At 39.3% G+C, this 18,954-nt stretch overlaps 3 long non-coding RNA genes and 1 other non-coding gene across 4 annotated transcripts; 1 reads left to right on the top strand and 3 right to left on the bottom strand.

The window, feature by feature from the left end:
- Positions 1–922: 922 nt before the first annotated feature.
- On the top strand, positions 923–11,898 carry LOC144992466 (uncharacterized). The gene is made up of 3 exons (XR_013656440.1): positions 923–2,657; positions 2,770–2,834; positions 8,678–11,898. It is a non-coding gene; the product is annotated as an uncharacterized LOC144992466 (long non-coding RNA).
- On the bottom strand, positions 2,391–8,683 carry LOC144992467 (uncharacterized). The gene is made up of 2 exons (XR_013656441.1): positions 2,753–8,683; positions 2,391–2,681 (listed from the first exon to the last, which is right to left on the bottom strand). It is a non-coding gene; the product is annotated as an uncharacterized LOC144992467 (long non-coding RNA).
- On the bottom strand, positions 9,854–18,103 carry LOC144992465 (uncharacterized). The gene is made up of 4 exons (XR_013656439.1): positions 17,937–18,103; positions 16,719–16,929; positions 15,153–15,437; positions 9,854–10,377 (listed from the first exon to the last, which is right to left on the bottom strand). It is a non-coding gene; the product is annotated as an uncharacterized LOC144992465 (long non-coding RNA).
- Positions 16,768–16,871, bottom strand: mir9a-3 (microRNA mir-9a-3). Its single transcript, NR_107097.1, has one exon. It is a non-coding gene; the product is annotated as a microRNA mir-9a-3 (primary transcript).
- Positions 18,104–18,954: the final 851 nt, after the last annotated feature.

Genomic DNA, 18,954 nt, shown 5'->3' with positions numbered 1-18,954 from the left:
ACCACTCAAAGACTAAATCCTCCATTTTGCATTTTTGTTCCTAAAGTGTGTAATGTTACACAAATGGGGGGGGGGGGGGGGGGAAGTGGCATTTTTTGTATAACTTAGTAAACAATAGTCGTTGGAGGAAATGATTCTTTGTTCAAGTTATTTTGTCACATGATGTAAGGGTCAGGTTTTTGTTTTTTTTGTTTTTTTTTTGTTTTTGCCTTTGGTCTATTTTATTTTCGTGTAGTGTCATCAAAAATCCTTCATTCTCCTTCGATATAATCCTATTTAAACAGAGTTCAGGACAATCTTAAATGCAAATGTAAATATAGACCTCCAGAAGTTTTGGATTCCTTTGTTGCTTAAAACAAAATTACTTATTTTTCATCCATCTATTATCCAAACCTGCCTAATCCCTTTCAGGGTCATGGGGATGCTGGAGCCCATCCCATTCACTGGTGAACACTCTTGACGTTTAATAATTTATTGATTTATTTTTTTACTTTAAAAAATAAACGCGTTATTCCTTGAGATGTTGACTCAATTTTGTGTCATCAAACTCTATGTCAAAATGGATTCCTTGCTGATTTCTTTCTGTGTGAAAGGTTCAGGTGGGAAGGAGGCAGGATTTTCTAGGTTTCTGTCACATGCTCCTCAAATCGGTGAGCAACAGCAGTGGCAGCGGCGGCTCATGGTGGGAGCGTGGCCGATTCCCACACATGAGTAGCAGTGAGGAATCCATCTCCTCATCCAGCCTCACAGCCAACAATGGCAGGCTTAGTGCTGTTTTCTTTTGTCATCAGTAACGTGTTTGAGTAAAGGAGGTAATGGTGCCACAAGTGCTCCAATTAAACGAGATGCAGCCTTGCTGGGAAGAAAAGCTCCCCATTGCCCTCAATAGTCCCCTATACACACACGCACAAACATAGCCCCTTGTCATGCTACAGCCATGAAGTTCCCGCCCTAGCTCCTCTCATGTTTATTCATCAGCCACTCAAAGGGCAAATGCAGAGGCCTGTTACATCCAAATATCTAAATCGGAGTTCTCTTGAAATGAAGCAGGGTTGATGTCTTTACAAAGCCTCATTTGGACAGACTGAACACAGATAAGACTGCCGCAGGTGGAAGCTTCATGAGACGGAGGCTAAAGGGGCCGACTAGATGGTGAGGAGCAAACCTGGGGACATTTGGGGGGCATCAAAGAGGGGGACTAAGGCCTCACTTTCATTGCTGGTGACTGACTGCCTGCCATCCAAGCTCAATCAGGATCACTGATTGACGGTTGAGGAGAGCCCCCCCCCCCAAAAAAAAAAGTGGGTCCAGGACGGCAGCTTTGAAAGGACAAAACTTCCTCCCAAAAAGGGGGCCACTGAGATGCTCATTAATGATAAAGAATGTACGTTCTGTGTGCCGATGACGGTTGTTTTTGGTGCGTAATCTTCTGTGGATTGTACAGAACGGCGCAAAGGCGAACACAACGTGGGAGGTCATGGAACTGAATTTGTGACTTTTTTTTGCTCTCCTTTTATTTCACGGTTTTCCAAAGAAAGAAACGTGCAGTGTAATGTTGGTAATACTATTTGTTTTCAGATTTGTGTGATTGTTTTCGCTCAATGAGTCCACCACCAGGGCAGTAAAACTTTGCAGCAGGGGTAAACAGAGGCTAAATTAGCATTGAGGAGTCTGAACTGACTCTGGTGTAAACAGAGCAGTAAAGAGAGTCTATAAAAGTCTTTATGAACTGACCCGTTTTACGAAGTTTCAGTGTTGCCCTGAAGATGGCATCTCAGCAAGGGGTACCAAACAAATCTAAATGAGGAAATCTGGAGGTACACACAGCCAAATATTTGATACTTACAAAGATTCAAAATCCTTGTTTTTGGACATTCAAGATCCTTTCCAAGCTTTTCTCAAAATCAGCACATTTGAAAATGTTTTGTCTCATACTGAGCTAAAATGAAGGAAATTATCAAAACAAGTCAAAATCCTTTTGCTTCAGTCTTGACAACTGAAAAACTTAATTTAAGACTCCAAAAACTCAAATCACTCCACTTAATAAAATGTTGGTTGTTATTTTAAAGATCAGGAATTCTTGATAACAAAAATGTAGACTTATGTTTTAAAAGTAAGCGCTAATTTGAGATTTCATGCTGATTTATTAAGATGGACCAACCAGTGCTAAGATCGTATTCTCATTTTGTTCACATTTTGTTCTAAAACGAGTCATTTCCAGTCATTACATTAGGTTTTGTCTCTGTACTCAAAATGATCTACAATTACGTGCATTAAAACAAAAAAAATACCATTAAATTATAACAAAAACAATACCTACTTGTCATGATCCGAACGCGAGTTCAAAAATGACCCAGATGCTGGAACCCGGAAGGAGACTGACACAACGGTAAGAATTCAATTGTTTAATTTAAACCAGAACTTGACAGAACTTCCTTCCAGGAAGAGTGAGCGTGAGCAGGCTGGAGGGATCTTGAACTGGAATCTCCTTGAGGGGAAACAGCGGTGGGAGCGAGGCTTGAACCACGACGAGGCGAGGCACTGGCTGGAGGCTTCTTGAGAAGGCGTGGGCGAAGCTTGAACCAAGGCGAGACGAGGCGGCTGGCAGGAGGTTTTCTGGGTTCGGCGTGACTGCAGCGTAGGAGGACTGCGACCAGGTGAGGATCCAGAAAGTCAACGTCCTGAGGCAGAGCGAGAAAAATCATGAGCTTGAGTCTACTAGACTTGAGACAAAAACATGAGCTGAGCTGACCAGACTATGCACCATAGGAGGAACAACGAACTGGCACCGGCTGATGATCCTGGAGGAGTTTATGAAGGCAGGTGATGATGAGGTGAGTGGATCCAGCTGGTCGCGTCCAACAGAGGAAGGTGGGGGGAAGAGGGAGTACTAGACAGGCCATGACACTACTATTGGGCTGTATAACGTTCAATTTTAAGTAATTCTATCTAATAGTTTGTTTTTTTAGCTTCTTTTTCCTTTCTTGAATGCTTGTGTGGAACTTCTTACTTCAAGATTTTGATATTTTACTGTAAAATGTTTTAATTAAAAAGAGTTGCATGGACAGATATTTTAAATATTTTCCAGTGATTTTCTTTTTAAGATTATATTATTTTCTTGTTTTTAGGGTTACCGTTACCTCTTTTTTCACCATACTACATTTGGTCTCAAGTCAGAACTTTTTGCTTTCCTTTGGCACTTTGAGGTAATCCATTTAAACATGGGACCAAATATCACTTCCTCACATCAGCATCAAGCCAGGTTTCCACAGGTTCCTATTTCTATGTAACCCTTGTGCTATCCTAGGCACTTTAACATTGGGAGTTGGGTCATCTATACCCACTAGACAGTGCTCTGAACCTTTTTTATTCAATGATTTGTGATCTTCACTGGTGTTCATGGATTACATGAAATCCTCTTCACCTTTATCCACCTGTGTTATGGTAGGGATAACACGTCAAAGTAAGGATCGGGTCAGCTGGACCCCATAGGATAGCACAAGGGTTAAGATGTATTCATGTGTCTTTTTATGTCTCGTTTTGTTGAGGGAGAGGTCAGGAGGGTGAAAGGGATTCTGTGTGTTTCACAATTTTGTTTTGAATTGTTTTAAATATTTGGGTATATTTTTGCAGGTCCGGATTTTCTGTAATGTAGTCTGTGGACCACCTTAAATTGTATTAGTTATTTTGCATGTGAAGGAAGAACAAAGAAAAATCCGGTTTTAAAAATGATGCCAAGAATAGATGCAGGTGTCCTGAGATTCATTTTAAAAGTTAATAAATGTAGTTTTGTGTAATTCAGGATTACTTGACAAATAAATCTAGTTTTGCAAAATGAAGTTTCATTAGTTTGTTGCAAATATTGGGGTCTCCACTGGGTTTCCTTAGTACTTTATTTAACTGTAGTGCTTTATTTGTTTTGCATGGTTTGTTGCAATGCCTTCATACTGGACACTCTGTGTCAATAAGATAAATTTTTTTTTTCAATCGTGGCTCTTTTGCTAATGCACACACAGGTAAAGGAAGTACTCTATTTGAGGTGCCACAATATCAAATATTTTTAACAGTCAGACAAAAAAAGATTTCATTTTGGTTCTATTAGCCTAAAAGCTTTTATGTTGTTTCTATGTATTTATGAACAGTTAATGCTTTTAAGAATGAAATGTCTGACGCACCTTTTCTTTTGTTTTGTTCTGTAAAATGTCAGTTTTTTACTTTGCCAGTTTAAATGCAGCACTGCTGTTTAATAGGACATACCTTTGGCTGACATTTCTCAACAATGGATGATGAAATGTCCAAGCAGTTGAAAAACAAACATTCATTTTTTTACCCTCAAAACATGTTTTCTAAATGTTCCAGTGAAAGTGGTGAATGTCTTCCACAAAAATGCATTTAGTTTCCAGATACTTAGCGTCTCTGTGGGTTCTATAACACTTAAGGCCCGACAAAGACATATTTTTGTTGAAAAGGTGTTATAAACTGGAAAAGACAAAATTGTTTGGCAGCATCTAAATTTATGCCTGAAATTCTGTGGCAGTTAATATTGATGAGTTGAGGATTTCATCTTTTACAATCCCAGTGATTCAATAAAGGTTATAAAAATTACATGTATTTGAATGTCAAATTACAGATTGCTTCTATTTAAGTGTAAAAATATTTCTAAAGTTGGAAGAACATAACACAGATGTTGACTTGTACAAGCAGGCTTTTCCTTTTGATATTTATTGATCTTACTTTAAATTGTGCATTGATTGTTTGCAGTCAGTTGGTCAATTATTCTGGAGTGTAAATTTGTTTTTATCCATTTCTGAAAATATACCTGCTTGTTTTTTGTGTGACAGTCTTGCACTTCTGTCTGTCGGTGTTTGCAGCCCACGGCTCTGTCTACTGCAGGTTAACTCCAGGCCTCCTCATGCCCCAGAGGTTGTTTAAGTGTCCCTATCGGACCACAGTGGAGAGGAACAGCAGATTAACCATGATCCTATCTGCTCGCCACTAGCCCCTTCATACGCTCTGTTACACTGGTTTTAAAAAGAGGTGGGGGTGCCATTCAGACCTGTGATATGAGTCCCAGACATGGGGGACAAGAACAGAGCTTTCAGCGCCGTTTCACAGAAGACAGACCCTATTCTGACACCCTCTAATTCTGTTGCTATGGGCTTCTGGGCTCAATGGCAGACTCCCGTTGTGTGGGCACAAAGCCCCTCAGTCAACCGGCAATGGTTGCTAGGGGAAGCAGAATGTGTGGGGAGGGACGGGCCACCGACGTCCCAGACGAAATGTCTCTCTTAAAGCTGGCGGGATGTGGTGATTGACAGGAGGCTACACGCTCCACTGCAAATCACCCGGGAGGTCCATGAGGCCTGGTCTCTGAGTGCATGACTGCCTGTGTGTCTTTGAAGGCGGCGCATTTTCATACCTGTAGAGGAAGCAACTTCTGCAGACATCATAGACCCTGGAGGTCCTGGAGAACCCACAAGAGAAAAGAGTAACACAAACTTAAGAAAATTTAGCAAAAAGCTTCTCCTTTTTCTCATCGAGATTTTTAAAGGTGTTTGTTTTTTGTTTTTTTAACTTTAGATATGGATGCATTTTTTAGTAGAAAAACAAGACAATTTTAAAGCGTTCAAAAATTCTATATCTACTGTCAATAAATAAATAAAAACTTTTTTGCCACATGTAATTTTGGGGCTTTTTGCACAAATAACAGTACAGAAGTATAAAAAAAAGGATATCTAATATACTATTATATTATATTATATTATATTTATACTATTTTATTTTTATAAAAATAAGAAATGAAACGGGACAGTTTCAAGAGCTTCACTTGTACAAAAGTTTTAGAAAAAACCCCAAGAACAATATCCTGATATAACATATATGGAATATGGAATGTGGTTAAAAGCTTGAGCCATCGCTGAGCTGGTCTGTCTAGGCGTCAGTGGCTTCATTCCTCCCTCCAGGGCCAAAGAGGCAATGGGGGGAACAAAAAAAGGGGATCGAGCATGACACGGGGTCCCCTTCCCTAGACGTCTGGGACTGTCTGGATTCTACACTCCCAGACAGGAATCCTTTCCACCCATCAGATGCTGTCCTGCTGATCCACCCCCACCACCCACATCCACTTAACCTTGACTTTGTCACCACAGCCCTGCAGACGGTCAGGGGTCAAACATTGAACTCTAAAATCCGAGTGTCGTGGAATGTGCTTCTCTTAGAGGTGAAAGACTTGCTGTAAAATATGCAAATAATTACAAATATTTTTACCTACATTTTTTATTAAATTTAACTTCTAATAATTCAAAAAAGATCCAAAATATTTTCTTTTACTTTGTAGAAATTGATCCAGTTTTCACCTTTTACCTTTGACTGATGACGCGCTCCTCCCTTCACCAATCACAATCCCGCCGCTGCATCAGGGTCACGTGGTCTCTTGAAAGAAGCCACTTCACGGGGCTCCGACAGCAAACACGTGCCCAGTTTATGATAGAGTGTCTATTCCTGAATTTTTGTTTCTCTTTTATTCTTATGTCTACGTGCCGTTTTTTTTTTTGTGCTTTTTTTTCCCTTAAAAACCGATCTACTTTTTTGTTGTTTTGTTCTCTCAGAGTTCTGGTCCAAACGTTTTTTTGGTTTGTTTCTTTTTTTGTTTTATTGGTGAACATTTTGTGATCCAAAAGTTTTTCTTCTCTGACCTGAATCTTTTAAAAAACAAAGACACATACACATCTGCAGAAATTCAGCATGCACAAAAGACTTAGAGGTTTAAATCAAATTATCCTTGAAGTAGTGGAAAAGGTATCATTTATTCATTTGAATTGATTTTAATTAATATATTTTTGATCCAAAGGTAAACATAATTTTGTAAATGTAAAAGGGAAAATTTTATTTTTAATCTTCTTAAATTAAATCTTTCTATTGTAACGAGAATGGTAGACTACAGACCACTCAATTTATCATCCTTTTTTCAATAATGAAAGAGTCGAATTTTCTTCAAATTTGGTCTATAAGTAAAGAAAAGAGGAAAAAATTAGCAGTTTAAGTTTTAATTCATTCTTTTCCGGGCTCAACCTGATGTTTTATGAAGCAATTCTGTTTTTGGTGGACTGACAGAAACGTGTGTCTCTTCTGCAAAGCGACAATACAGTTAATAAACATTTAATACACGACCGTGTAATAATGACTGCTGTCCGAAGGCGCGGCGCGCTGTGCACTGACGCTGACGGCAAAGCGAAGCTTCTGCTGCAAGCATGCAAAGAAAAGTAGATACTAAAAAAATCACCATCCGCTATAGCAATATATTATTTGGTTTAAAAAAATCTTACATTGTTTCCTCTTTCAATCAGCAAATTATTCTCCTGGAATATTTTTTAACTATTAAGCAGCCCGAAAAAAAGCTAAAAGTGTAAATAAAAACCTCTATATGAGGCGGATTTCTATAAACTAAAACCAAGACTATAAAAATAAATTACAAAATGCTAAAAGACTAAAATCCATAGGCTTTTGCAGTAATTTTCACAATTTCTGCTTGGCGCTGTCCTTTCAGCACCCCTTGATCTGAATTTACACAGAAGTCCAAATAGCTTCACATTTTTTGGGGTTCATTTAAATTATTTATTTTCATGGTTGTTTTTCAAACATAAAAGAAAATATGTGCTGCTTTAATCTATTTTTTTCATTTGATAATACCATTGGAACGTTAAGTTCCACGTTAAGTTACATAACTTTAAACAGTCATTTAAAACTATTTTATTTGTTTGGCAAATCATTTATTTAGCAAAAAGATTTACAGAAACATAATATTCACTTTTGTACTGTTTGCTGCCTCCAAGTCTGGATTAAGCACCAACTCCTTTGAGGAGGAACCAATTGATTATAAAGAGACCCAGACTGTGTGGAATGAAAGAGGCTCCCTGTTGTTTCAAACCAGCTTCTGGGTTCTGAAAGTGCAGGAGGCCCAGACTCGAGCTGAGTGGCTGCAGTGAAAGGCTGCACGGTGACTCTTCTGAAGCAACGGTGGGCTGGCTGATGAGAAGAGACTTGTAGGATGCATTAAATCAGCCTGATTAGAAGTGTAGGCGAGGGCAAGTCTCAGGTCTGTCTGAAAGGCCGTCGGGCAGCCCTTGAGTGATACTATTCACATCCTGGGAGAGAGGGGTCAGTGTCAGAGGAGTTCACAGGCCCCCATCTCCATTCTTATGCTAAATTATCATGCACATACAGGCTAATACCCTTTCAGGAGAGACATACACGGCTCATGCCCTCAACTTCTTTCCCTCCAAAATATTTGAATTCCAAAGCTCTGCTTTTCTGTTTCTTGAAGAAAGCCTAACTTTATTTTACTGATGGAAAATCCAAATATCACGTAATTTGCCCCATACATAAATAAATATAACTCAAACCTGCTTATCTTTTAACCATAAACACCCTTAAAACTCATCAGTTTGCTTTATATTCTCCCTTCTAGCATCTACTGTTCTAAACATTTTTCCAACTCAAGCAAGTTGATTAACTCGTTTTAAACAGTCTTCTCAGTGTATTTACTTGTCTCTCTTTGAATGCAATGGTCACTTGGGAATAGCAGGAAATCGCCACTTAATTAGCCGCTCTTGACCTCTGGTTCAAGCTCTGGCTGCATTTGACCTTTGCATCGCTCTGTCCTCTTTATTGTCCTCAGGGGAACTGTCCACCTCAGGACCTCTGGCCCCACTGCCGACCGGGGATCCCACCAACAGGCTGCCCACCGCAACGAGACATTCATCAAATTTTTTACCTCAACTGAAGCAACTGAAGGGTGTCAGAATGCAGGGAAAAGGGTGCCATATTTGTTATTGCACCACTTGTGTTTGTTTTCAGATGGAAACATGTGCTAAGCTTACATTTATGGAGCTCATGGAGGAAAACCAACAGAAACAGGTTTTAATGATGAAGATCACAGCAGTGTAACAGTTTTTACAACATCATTGGAACATTTAGGCTTTCCTTCCAAGCCAGCTTTACGGAGGCTGATCCTACTAATTGGTTTCCTTTCATCCAAAGAGGAGAACTAATCACTGGAATCAGCTGCTGCGATATTTGGTTGGATTAAAAACATGCTGACTCCTGTGTGGGCCTTCATAAGTAAGGGTGATTTTTGATTTGAGGACCAAAAATGCACACTTGAACTGCTTCTACTTCATCGACTGCAAATTTCTTTTATTCAGGCGAGCGCGTTAACCCTTTCTTTAACCTCTTTCTTTATGCCATGTTTGTAAGGTGACAAACCTTTCTGTTAATGTTCTGTTTCTCTTGCTCTCATGGCGATTAAACTGGAAGGTTTAGGTTGATTAAAAATACTAATTTTTAGACTTGGTATGATACTAAACATTATACATAATTAAATATCTATATTATATGCTGACCCACATAGGCCATAAGTAATTGTAACATCTCAAAAATCTAAAAAAAAACTCACACCACCACCAATTTATCCATTGAAGAGATGAAAATAATTTTCATTTAAAAGTGTGTGTACCAACTCTAAAATAGTCTAAAATTCTGATTATGTTAAGCAAGGCCCTAGTGTGCCAAAAAATGGGATGTTTTTAAATGTTAAACATTTTCTGCACCTATTATTTCTTTTTATTTTATTACAGCTAAATTAAGTCTATAATAGTTTTTTTTACATTTTCCCTATTAAACAAAACATAGTAAAAACATTGGTATACAGTACATCCAACAAGAATAGTGTGGATAAGGTTTCTTTTGGTTTGTTTATCCAAACTGTTTATCACAGATTATTTTATCAGTTCCTACATCAGGTAAAAGTGCTTTATTATGTCAATCTGTGCAACACAATAGAAATAACACACAATTGTCATGAGGGCAAACATAGTTTATTTTGTTTCATTTAGAAAAACAAAATGCAGATTTTTGCACATTTAGGCCAAGACAACAAAAAAAATACATTGAAATAAAATCAGTTAAATTGTAAAACAAACTAAAGACAGTGTCACAATGGTGATTTACTTAGCTTATTAAAATATGAGGATTTTATCACAAAACATTTGTTTGGAATTAAACATTCCTTCAAAAGGCATAATCCCTGCAATAATACATATTTTTAATCCGGTTTTGCTTTGTGCTTTAAAATAAGTCATGACTAACAGGATTACTGTTCAGTATAATAAAATAAAAATCCATGGTTAGTTTTAAACAAACAGGGAGCTCCTGATGCCGGTTTATATTTCTCTATTACAGAACCTCAACATGAATAGTTTTTTAGGTGACACATCCTGGGTTACACATTCAGAGTGCTGTCAAGTTTGATGTTTTTTCCAGTTGGTCCTTGACATCCCAAATTAGAGAAGCGGAGATGGTCACATGGTTTGATCCATCCTAAAAGAAAAAGGGGCAATCATCAGAAATACGAACAAATCCTACATGTTTGGGAAGAGGAAGAGTGAACTTAAAGTCTGAATGGATGAAGATGACAAGCTTTATTGTTATCTTATTATTATCTTTGTATGCGGACCTGTTTTATAAACAGATAATGTGCAGAAAAATTGCGTCAAACATGTTTGCTAAATAACAAGAAACAATAAACTCAAATCAAAGATATTTTTGCACGCCAAGCTTTTTTTTCTGTTTTCTTTGCACTGGTGGCTCTGTTTTTGTGTGAGTACATTTGTTGATGTCCATGATTCCTCCCTCCATGCATAAGATGCTGGAGGAAGTGTCTCACAAAAACAAACTTCCTTTTCATGCACTGTAAAAAAAAAAAAAAGAAGGAAAAAAAGGCCCCTGTGCTCGGCATGTTGTACTTCTCCTCCATTTTCAGGCTGTGCGCACAGACAGATCATAAAGCTTTCATCCCCACAGGGAACCAGCTCCAACTCTTTCTCTGTCAATTTTCACCCACTCCCCAATTCAGATGAACCTGTTCTCCCACCGAGCCCACAATGAAGGATTTGTCCTCGTTCTCTTTGTCTACCTCTGATATCTTTTTTTTTTTTTTTTTTTGACTGCTCCCTCTATGCAGACGGCATGCAGCGTATGCAAATACGCGCTCTTTTATGCGCGAGACCCCTCCCCTGAATGAATGCAGCCTTAAATGAGGCCACACTCACACCCGTTTACACAGGGGCCAGGGAACATGCACAAATTACAATCGGTGGATTTGCATGCCCACTCTCACACGCCCTCAGTCAAACATCAAACGCTCAGCAGCTGAAGGAAGAAGACACAGAAGCACGTGGTTCACTGGTGTTACAGTTTATCATCCAAAGGTTTGGGAAAGTGGAAGGATGTGATAAAGCAAAAATAAAGAATTTATGAAATCCATTTTTCAAAATAAAATTCTGTGTTCATTTAAAATTATGTCAATCCTATTTAATCTTCTGAATTACTCATACAAATGTAAAATACTACAATTTAGGGACTACTTTTAGTTAAATCGTTTTAAACATATTAGATATCAAAGGACAGACCTTTTTTTAAATATTAATTTTCCTTTTTTAAAGCGGTTTTCTGCATGTTGTGATAGACCCAAGCCCATGCAGTTGGTGAGAATAAGTAAGGCAAGCAGCAGAATCCACTGAAGAAGAGTTCCACGGTTCATCCAAAGTCTGGATGAGTTGCAGCAGACTGATGAGCAGAAAGAGCTCTAACATTTCCAAGCTGGCCCGTGCCATCTGTGAGCATGTGTGAATAGTTTGTGTGTGTGTGCTGGAAGGAGGTTTGAAGCCTGCAGGACAGCTCTGGCCTTTTCAAACTTAGATTGCTGCACCTACCGGCCTCTCTCCCATAGCAACCCCAGCAGAGGTCAAAGGCTATGTACTCTTCACACACATCCACCACCACCACCCTGAACTCCGTGACAGGCTGCAGACACACTATGAACATGAACTTGACTCTACCGAAGCAAATCGTGGGGAAAGTGAATAGTAACATCCCTACTGCATACCACTATGTTTACATTGTGTCAAACTAAATTTAAGTGGGATTTATTTTTTATTGTTTGATTATATTACACCAGGCTTAATATGAGACAACTGAGAGGTTTTTCTCCATTGTTACCTCCTCATCAGAAAATTTGAAAATTTACTTTTCTAATTTTTTAGTTTTTTTGTTGTTGGTAACCATAACCCAAACATGGAGGTTTGAACCAAATGAAAGTGAACTGCTGTATCCCTAACACATAGCCAGGAGGTCACTCAGGAGATGAACATTTCATCGCTACCATGGATACCAAGCTGCACCCACACAGAGTGAGAAGCATTAGCTTATACGGTATAAATTATTAGCGCTTAAGATTCATAAAAAGCAAAGAAAAACGTTTTCTCCTGACATACCCTTCCTTTCAAATTAAAAGCACCCAGGTACTGAGAGCTGACTTTGGTGGTTGAATTGGAAGTTCAGGCGTTGTCAAAGCTGCTGACCTCTGACTTCTGTCAGTCTGGTTTCAGACTACGTTGACTGAAGATCATTATAGTCTCAGAGCAAACATACCAGAGGAATTTCTTTTGTTTACCCCTTTAGTTACGTAAGACACGTGTATTTCCCTACTATGTATCACAAGACTTTCAGTTGGGAATTTATGCAAGTCACTGTTTTTTCATCATCATATCTGAAGGAGGAATTTATTTTCCTGACAAATCAGATCTGTCTTTGACCGTGTCTGTTTGCATGCGTAGCTGCAGTCAACACACACACACTCTCCATGCTCAGCGCCATGCAGATGGATTCAGGGTGCACAAGCTAGCTCAGACAGCACGGCGGCTGAAACATGGCTGCCCATGTGCTACACCTGCCGTCTCCTTTCCACCCACATTTTCTACCTTTAACCCTTTCTTCACAGGCAAGAGTTTCAAATACAACGACATGCAACTCCTTTTTTCTCTGCAGGTGTGGCAAAATTAAGTCTCTACCTTAAGTGTTTGAGCTTTTTTTATATTTTCTTCCCTTTGTCCAACCAGCTGGAAGCTGTGCGCTTCATCACAGATGAGCCAAACAAATGCAATAAGGAATATAGCTCAGGCTTTCTTCTGTGAATGAATGTTCCTTTGACATGTCATCTGCACATGCCTAACACATCTGGTGAAAGAACTTACACAGTATAAGATTCATTAATAATCATTAAATGCGGGTTATGTCATTGAGCTTGGAGGTGTAGTCGCTGAGTCATTCCCTGTAAAACAGTGTGCCATCAGTTATTTTCTTGGGTTTTTATTACGCTTTTGTTTCCTTTAAGAAAGAGGGGGGGAAAAAAAATCACAATTAAACTATTGGAGTGCATGACAGATGATGTACTGTCTGCCATCAGACAGTTTGCTTTCAAATGCATGTGTGCATGCATGTCTAATGGATGGGTTTTAATTCCTGGGAAATCCCTGTCGTTTAGCTGAAAACGAAGCATCTCCCTGATTTTCAGACATAGGCAAAGCAGCCTGAAAGGACTAATGAACGATCAGGTGGTGCTCCGGGAGCTAGACGTCGACCCCTCCCACTGCACTCATACGCCAACATGCACAGACTCGCACATTAAACTCAGAGGCTCGCCCAACCCTGGTGATCCACACGACAGTCTTATGTCTCAGGCATCTGCTCATGTCTAGTCTGGAGGGTCTTTCCCACCCTGCCCCCCAGTTAGAGCCTGCCACATCACCCACCAGTTCCCACAATAGTGGGAAAGGAGGCTTTTGGAGGGGAAAAGGGTGGGTTGGGAGGGGGTTGATGGGCAGACAGCTATTAAAGACGGGGTGTGGGGGGAGTCAGAGGGTACAGGGCTGAATGATAATGTGAAAACGCACGGCGCTGTTCATTAACGCACAAGCGGTGCAGCTGCATGTTGGTCTTGGACACACGTGTTCCTGACAGGCTTGGTGCTGGAAGAAATTTGAATGGTTTGCACGTTTTAGCATCATTGACTTTGAGAGATGGTGACAATTTTTGGCTGCGTCACGGCAAAAGTTTTAATAAAACTTGATGCAAAGAGATCTGGCTATGCTGGAACAGTTAAAGTCTCACTCCAGTCTTCTTTTAATCTATTGTTAAAACGTTCCCATTGGTCTTTTAATAATGATTACGGTATGCCTTTTGTAGCCAAAATAAACAAAAACTTGTCATTTTCTAGGACATAATTTCTGCAGACCGCCAGTAGTCTATTAGAAATATGCCTGTTGGTACAAAGTAAGCCTGCCTTTATTTACCATCATCTCTCTCCTGCTAGCTTACAGTCACTCAAAAACCCCAACTTAACATTACTGCTGCTACAAAAATGGCGAGCAATATTGGAGCTATCCAGCCGTACAGTTTAGAGCCAGATGCCAGCTCAGACGAGAAAAACAAAGACGTAGATGGATCTACAGTGTATTTGTCTCCATCAGAATGGAGCAGAGCAGGGAGCTCGAGGCTTGTTGATTGTAGTTTCTATGTAACAACCTTTTTCAAATGTCTTTTTTTTTGTCTGCTCCTGATGAACAACTTGTATAAAGATATTCTCTTTATTCAAATTTTAATCATAATGTTGGTCTTTAAAAATGTGCATTCAGGCTGTACTTGTCACAAAACTTACACAAAGAAGTGCACACGTGTAGCTGCAAGCTGTGCTTCAACGGAAATATTAAATTTAGCCTCAAGGAGCAGCTTTGCAAACCAAAAATCATACGAGTTTGCATTGAAAAATCAAGAGATCCCGGTGCTTCCTTGTGTTACTCAGTGATTCTGTGTAATAGCACACTTTGAGGTGATGAACTAAATGTCACAACTTCACGACAAACGCAGTTTTGCATGAATTAATCGATGAAGTTTGTCAGGTGGAAACGACGCCAGTGCCTGGTGTGCATCAGCGAGTAAAGAAGTACCATGATAAGAGAGGGTGGCAGATTTCCTTCAACCGGTGCCAGCTCATTAATTTTGTTTGCTGCCTCCCCACATCACCACCACCACCACCACTAACCATCACCACCCATTGTCCCCCCTCCTCCCCTCCCTCACATCACCCCTTAACTGCTAATTAGCAGAAGCAGAAGAAAAACGAGGGGCCATGTGTGACTGGGGAGGAAATGGGAAAGACTTCTCTCCCTTGTCATCCCTTCCCCCATCGCACAGCCTCACCTCCCAGCCACCAGCCAACCCTGCCACCCCAACAGAAACACCGTCACGCAGCTCACCTCGAGTGCCAGCCCAGCCATTTTGGGTGTCGCAGCAAACATCTTCCCAAGATGGCTCCTGCGAGTGCGGCCATCCTTCAGGGATCTGGGGAGGCTCTTTGTCTGACTCCTGGCACGGGCAGAGAGCCTCCGCTGGCAACGCAGATGGCATTGGTGGCTCTGAAACGGGCGAGGGTGGGAGGAGGCGGTAAATCCGGACCGAGCGTTTTTCCCTCCTCTCTTCTTGTTTTTCAATGACGCCTCTGTTCAGAAATCGCAGACCTTTCAATGTTAGCAGGAAGGCTGCTGCAGGAGCGGAAAAGAGAAAACAAGCCAGTAAAAAAGTGCATTGTACATGTTAATGCATTATTCTAGCAAAGAAATTGCTCCTATTTGTAAAAAGAAATCCTTTTTTTTTTAAAGAGACCCAAACATTCTCACATCAAAATGTTAAAACCGCCAGAGAGCAATGGCCTTCAGTGTGTTTCTCAGCAAATAACTGAGTGTTTTTGCTGAAATAAAAGCGCCAAGAGAATCGGGAGGGCTACAAAGGTTAAACGGACCGTCCCATTCAAAAAAAGTTCAAGTGTTTTTACTTCCATTCGTTAAGGAGGCACGCCAGGTTCACACACAGGAAAGCTTAGAGGAAAAAAAAGAAAATATCCGAGCGCGGCCTTTTCACACAGCCAATATCTGACTGTGAAACGAAGCAATTAGCCTGGCTTGACAGAGAACTCGACTGCAGTAGGTAGTTAACAGAATGAATAAAACTCATCTCACTTTGGCACTCTTTAGGCTTTAATGGCATTCTCTGAGCTGAGTGTGTGCAGCGTATAGCGCTGAAGTACCAAGTTGAAAAGTTCAGCTTCTGCCTGCATTGAGCGGAGACACAATGTAAACCAAAGGCCTCAGGATGTGCTGCCGCCTTAAATACACACGCCAACTTCAGTTTTTCTTCACTTTAGCTCACCTGCATTATTAGAGATTCCATCAAGACTGAACAAAGACTGTTAGTTTGCTTTTTTTTTGTCTCTGCACCGTTACAGGAGACACTAAATATAGAAAATTGCAGTAAAGCAAATTAAGGTGATAGAGAAACGAGCTGTTGAATTCATTTTATATTTAACCAAGACTCGTTTTTTTTAACAGTAAGTTAGAATAGTGTTCCTTTTTTTTAGGTATGAAAGAAAGAAAGAAAGAAAAAAGCAAAGAAGATTTAAATCCTTATATCTAGCACATTTAATTTATTTATTTAAGTAGTTCCTATTATATATTTCCATCATCTTCTGCTTCTGATTTTAAAAAATTAGTCAAATAAAACTACGCACTGCAAAAACTGAATCTTAAGAAACTAAAGTTGTCTTGTTTAAAAAAAGGTCTTATTTTCTGTTCAAGAAGAAAATTAATCATACAAAGAACGTTTTTCAAAAGCAAAATAACATTAGTATAACACTAAATGAGTAGATTTTTCCCCCTAAAATAGATTTTTGGCAGAATTTTTGTTTATTTAAAGAACTTTTGACTTATTTCTAGGGTACAAGTTTATGGCAATGCACCACTTTTTCAGCATGAAAAACTTTTTCTTACCTTTTTTCAAAATAAAATCTTTCTGAAGATCTTCCCCCTCAGGAATGAGAAATATAGTAAAAGTCATTTCTACTTTCGGTTATCTAGCTTTATGACAGGTATTTAACACTCATACAGCTAGATAACCAAAGACAAAAACGACCTCCTTCATTCTCACGTGCACGCATGCACGCATGCACGCTGCAGCCCTGCAGCCCGGAGCGATGCTGACCTGCGGGGAGGCAATCAGCGTCAGGAGGCCGCAACTACACACCTGCACACATTCTTTGTTACGAAACGAAAGGTGTTGTTTACGCATAACACAAAATGACAGAATAACACGATTGTGTTATTATGGCCGCTTATGGAAGGTAAATTATGGCTTTAATATCCTACAGTTTGGGCGAGATTGGAATTTATGCTGTAAAATTAAGATCAATTTCAAGTAAATAAATAAAAAAGCACGATTAGGGTTAATCTGAAAACATGAATTTCCTTTGCTACATAACACGTGGGGTGGCAATTTTATCCCGTGACACATTACAGATTAGATATAATTTAGGTTAAATAAATGACGGTGGGGATGGTTGGATTTCTTCACCTTAACTGTTTTTGTGTCTTTTAACCTAAATTGAATTTTTTAAAAACATAACCGATCTACTAAATAGGAAGGTAGTTTTTCAAAGTAAAAGACGCAAAGTGTTGCGTTTGACATTTCAACGTTTCCAAATAAAGGTTATTTTTTAATACATTTTTTAAGGAATTTGAGATCTGATTAGCTGACTATGGTGCAACATCAGCACGCCGACTCGAAAATAACCAAAACTAAGAAAACTATTCTCTTCTAAACTGAAGTAAGTGGCTTTTAGTCGCTCTTCTGTTCTCCTTGGGGCAAATTATAATTGGAATTGCGATTGTCCCACTTTTTTTTAAGTGTCACATAAATAGGAATATCGCGCACAAAGCTATTACAGAAACTCATTTGTTCCTCATCACAACAGGAGGCCGTAGAGTCAGAAGCCTCTAACATCCAGATCATCTTAGATAAAGGTTTTTTCCCCCCCAATAAAAGACCTGTTTTCCGCCATCTTTTACTGCTCTTATAAACAAACTATTAATCAATATATATCACATATATATTTGCATTTATACATATGCGTATTTTGGACACATCCAAAGCTGGTTAAATGGGATGCTGTTCATGCAATAATAAGCTCCATTTTGAGAGGCGTTTCTCACCTGAGTGGTAGAACCTTGATTCTTGTCGTCCCTGGTTTTTGATCGAGCCGAATTATTCGGGTTATTGATTATGTCTTTTCCCGCCGTCATGTTTTGGGCCCCGTGGAGAAAGTTGGTGTCGTCGCTCCCACGCGCCTCCGGCAGCATCTTCGATCCTCCAGCGTCTGTCTCATCCGGAGCCTGCACGCCTCCTCACAACAGCTCTCGCGTTGACGTCACAAGGGGACCAGGGCGGCCTCTCGACCAATCAGAGTCCACCGAATCTACAAAGATTGTGCAGCAAGACGTCTTACTCCTAACCCATATTACTGCATTATCAATGTTTTAAATAACTATTTTTCATTGTAGACGCGGCTATGAGTGGAATAACTTTATATTTTACAGTAAACAGATGCCTGCAAAAAAATCGTTTTTTGTTCCGGCACAAATTGTGTGTCTTTAATTTTCTAATTTTCATCACCTAAAATTTTTTAAATTAGAAATTTAGATACAAAAACCCAAACTATGTTATCTTATCTCTAAATGAGATTAAATGTATTCTTCATTTACAATTTCCTTAAAAAAAAGATTGATTTTCAGATATCAGAAAGTATGGAACGAAAAACATAGTAGTTTCATCTCCCACAAAAACGCCACCCGCCATTGGTAGAAACAAAATTAAGAAATTATCAATGTGAAAACAAATCTTATCTCATTATTTGTTAGTCGTACAATTCTTGCAATCTTTGCCAGGGAAAATCAAATATTTGTTAATCAAGTTATCATATTTGGCCTTTTTTTATCACAAAGATTGTTTTGATAGATATATGGAGTCAAGTTGTGATCAATAAACCCTTTTTGCTACAAATTTTGACATTTTGATTATTTTAAAACCTTTGCATGCCATAATAAACTAATCTGAACTCTGATTGTTTCTTTTTTTGGAGAGGAGGGGTGATCTTTCCCGCCAAATAAAGGATCTTTGAGATGTCCCGCTCTCTAAAAGTCTGACATTCTCCAAATCATAATGAATGAAACG

Source organism: Oryzias latipes, chromosome 6 (assembly GCF_053564925.1).
Source record: "Oryzias latipes strain Hd-rR chromosome 6, Olatipes_Hd-rR_3.1".
NCBI classification, from domain to species: domain Eukaryota; kingdom Metazoa; phylum Chordata; class Actinopteri; order Beloniformes; family Adrianichthyidae; genus Oryzias; species Oryzias latipes.
The sequence above is the reverse complement of the archived record's forward strand: the minus strand, read 5'-3'. Positions and strand labels throughout refer to the sequence as shown.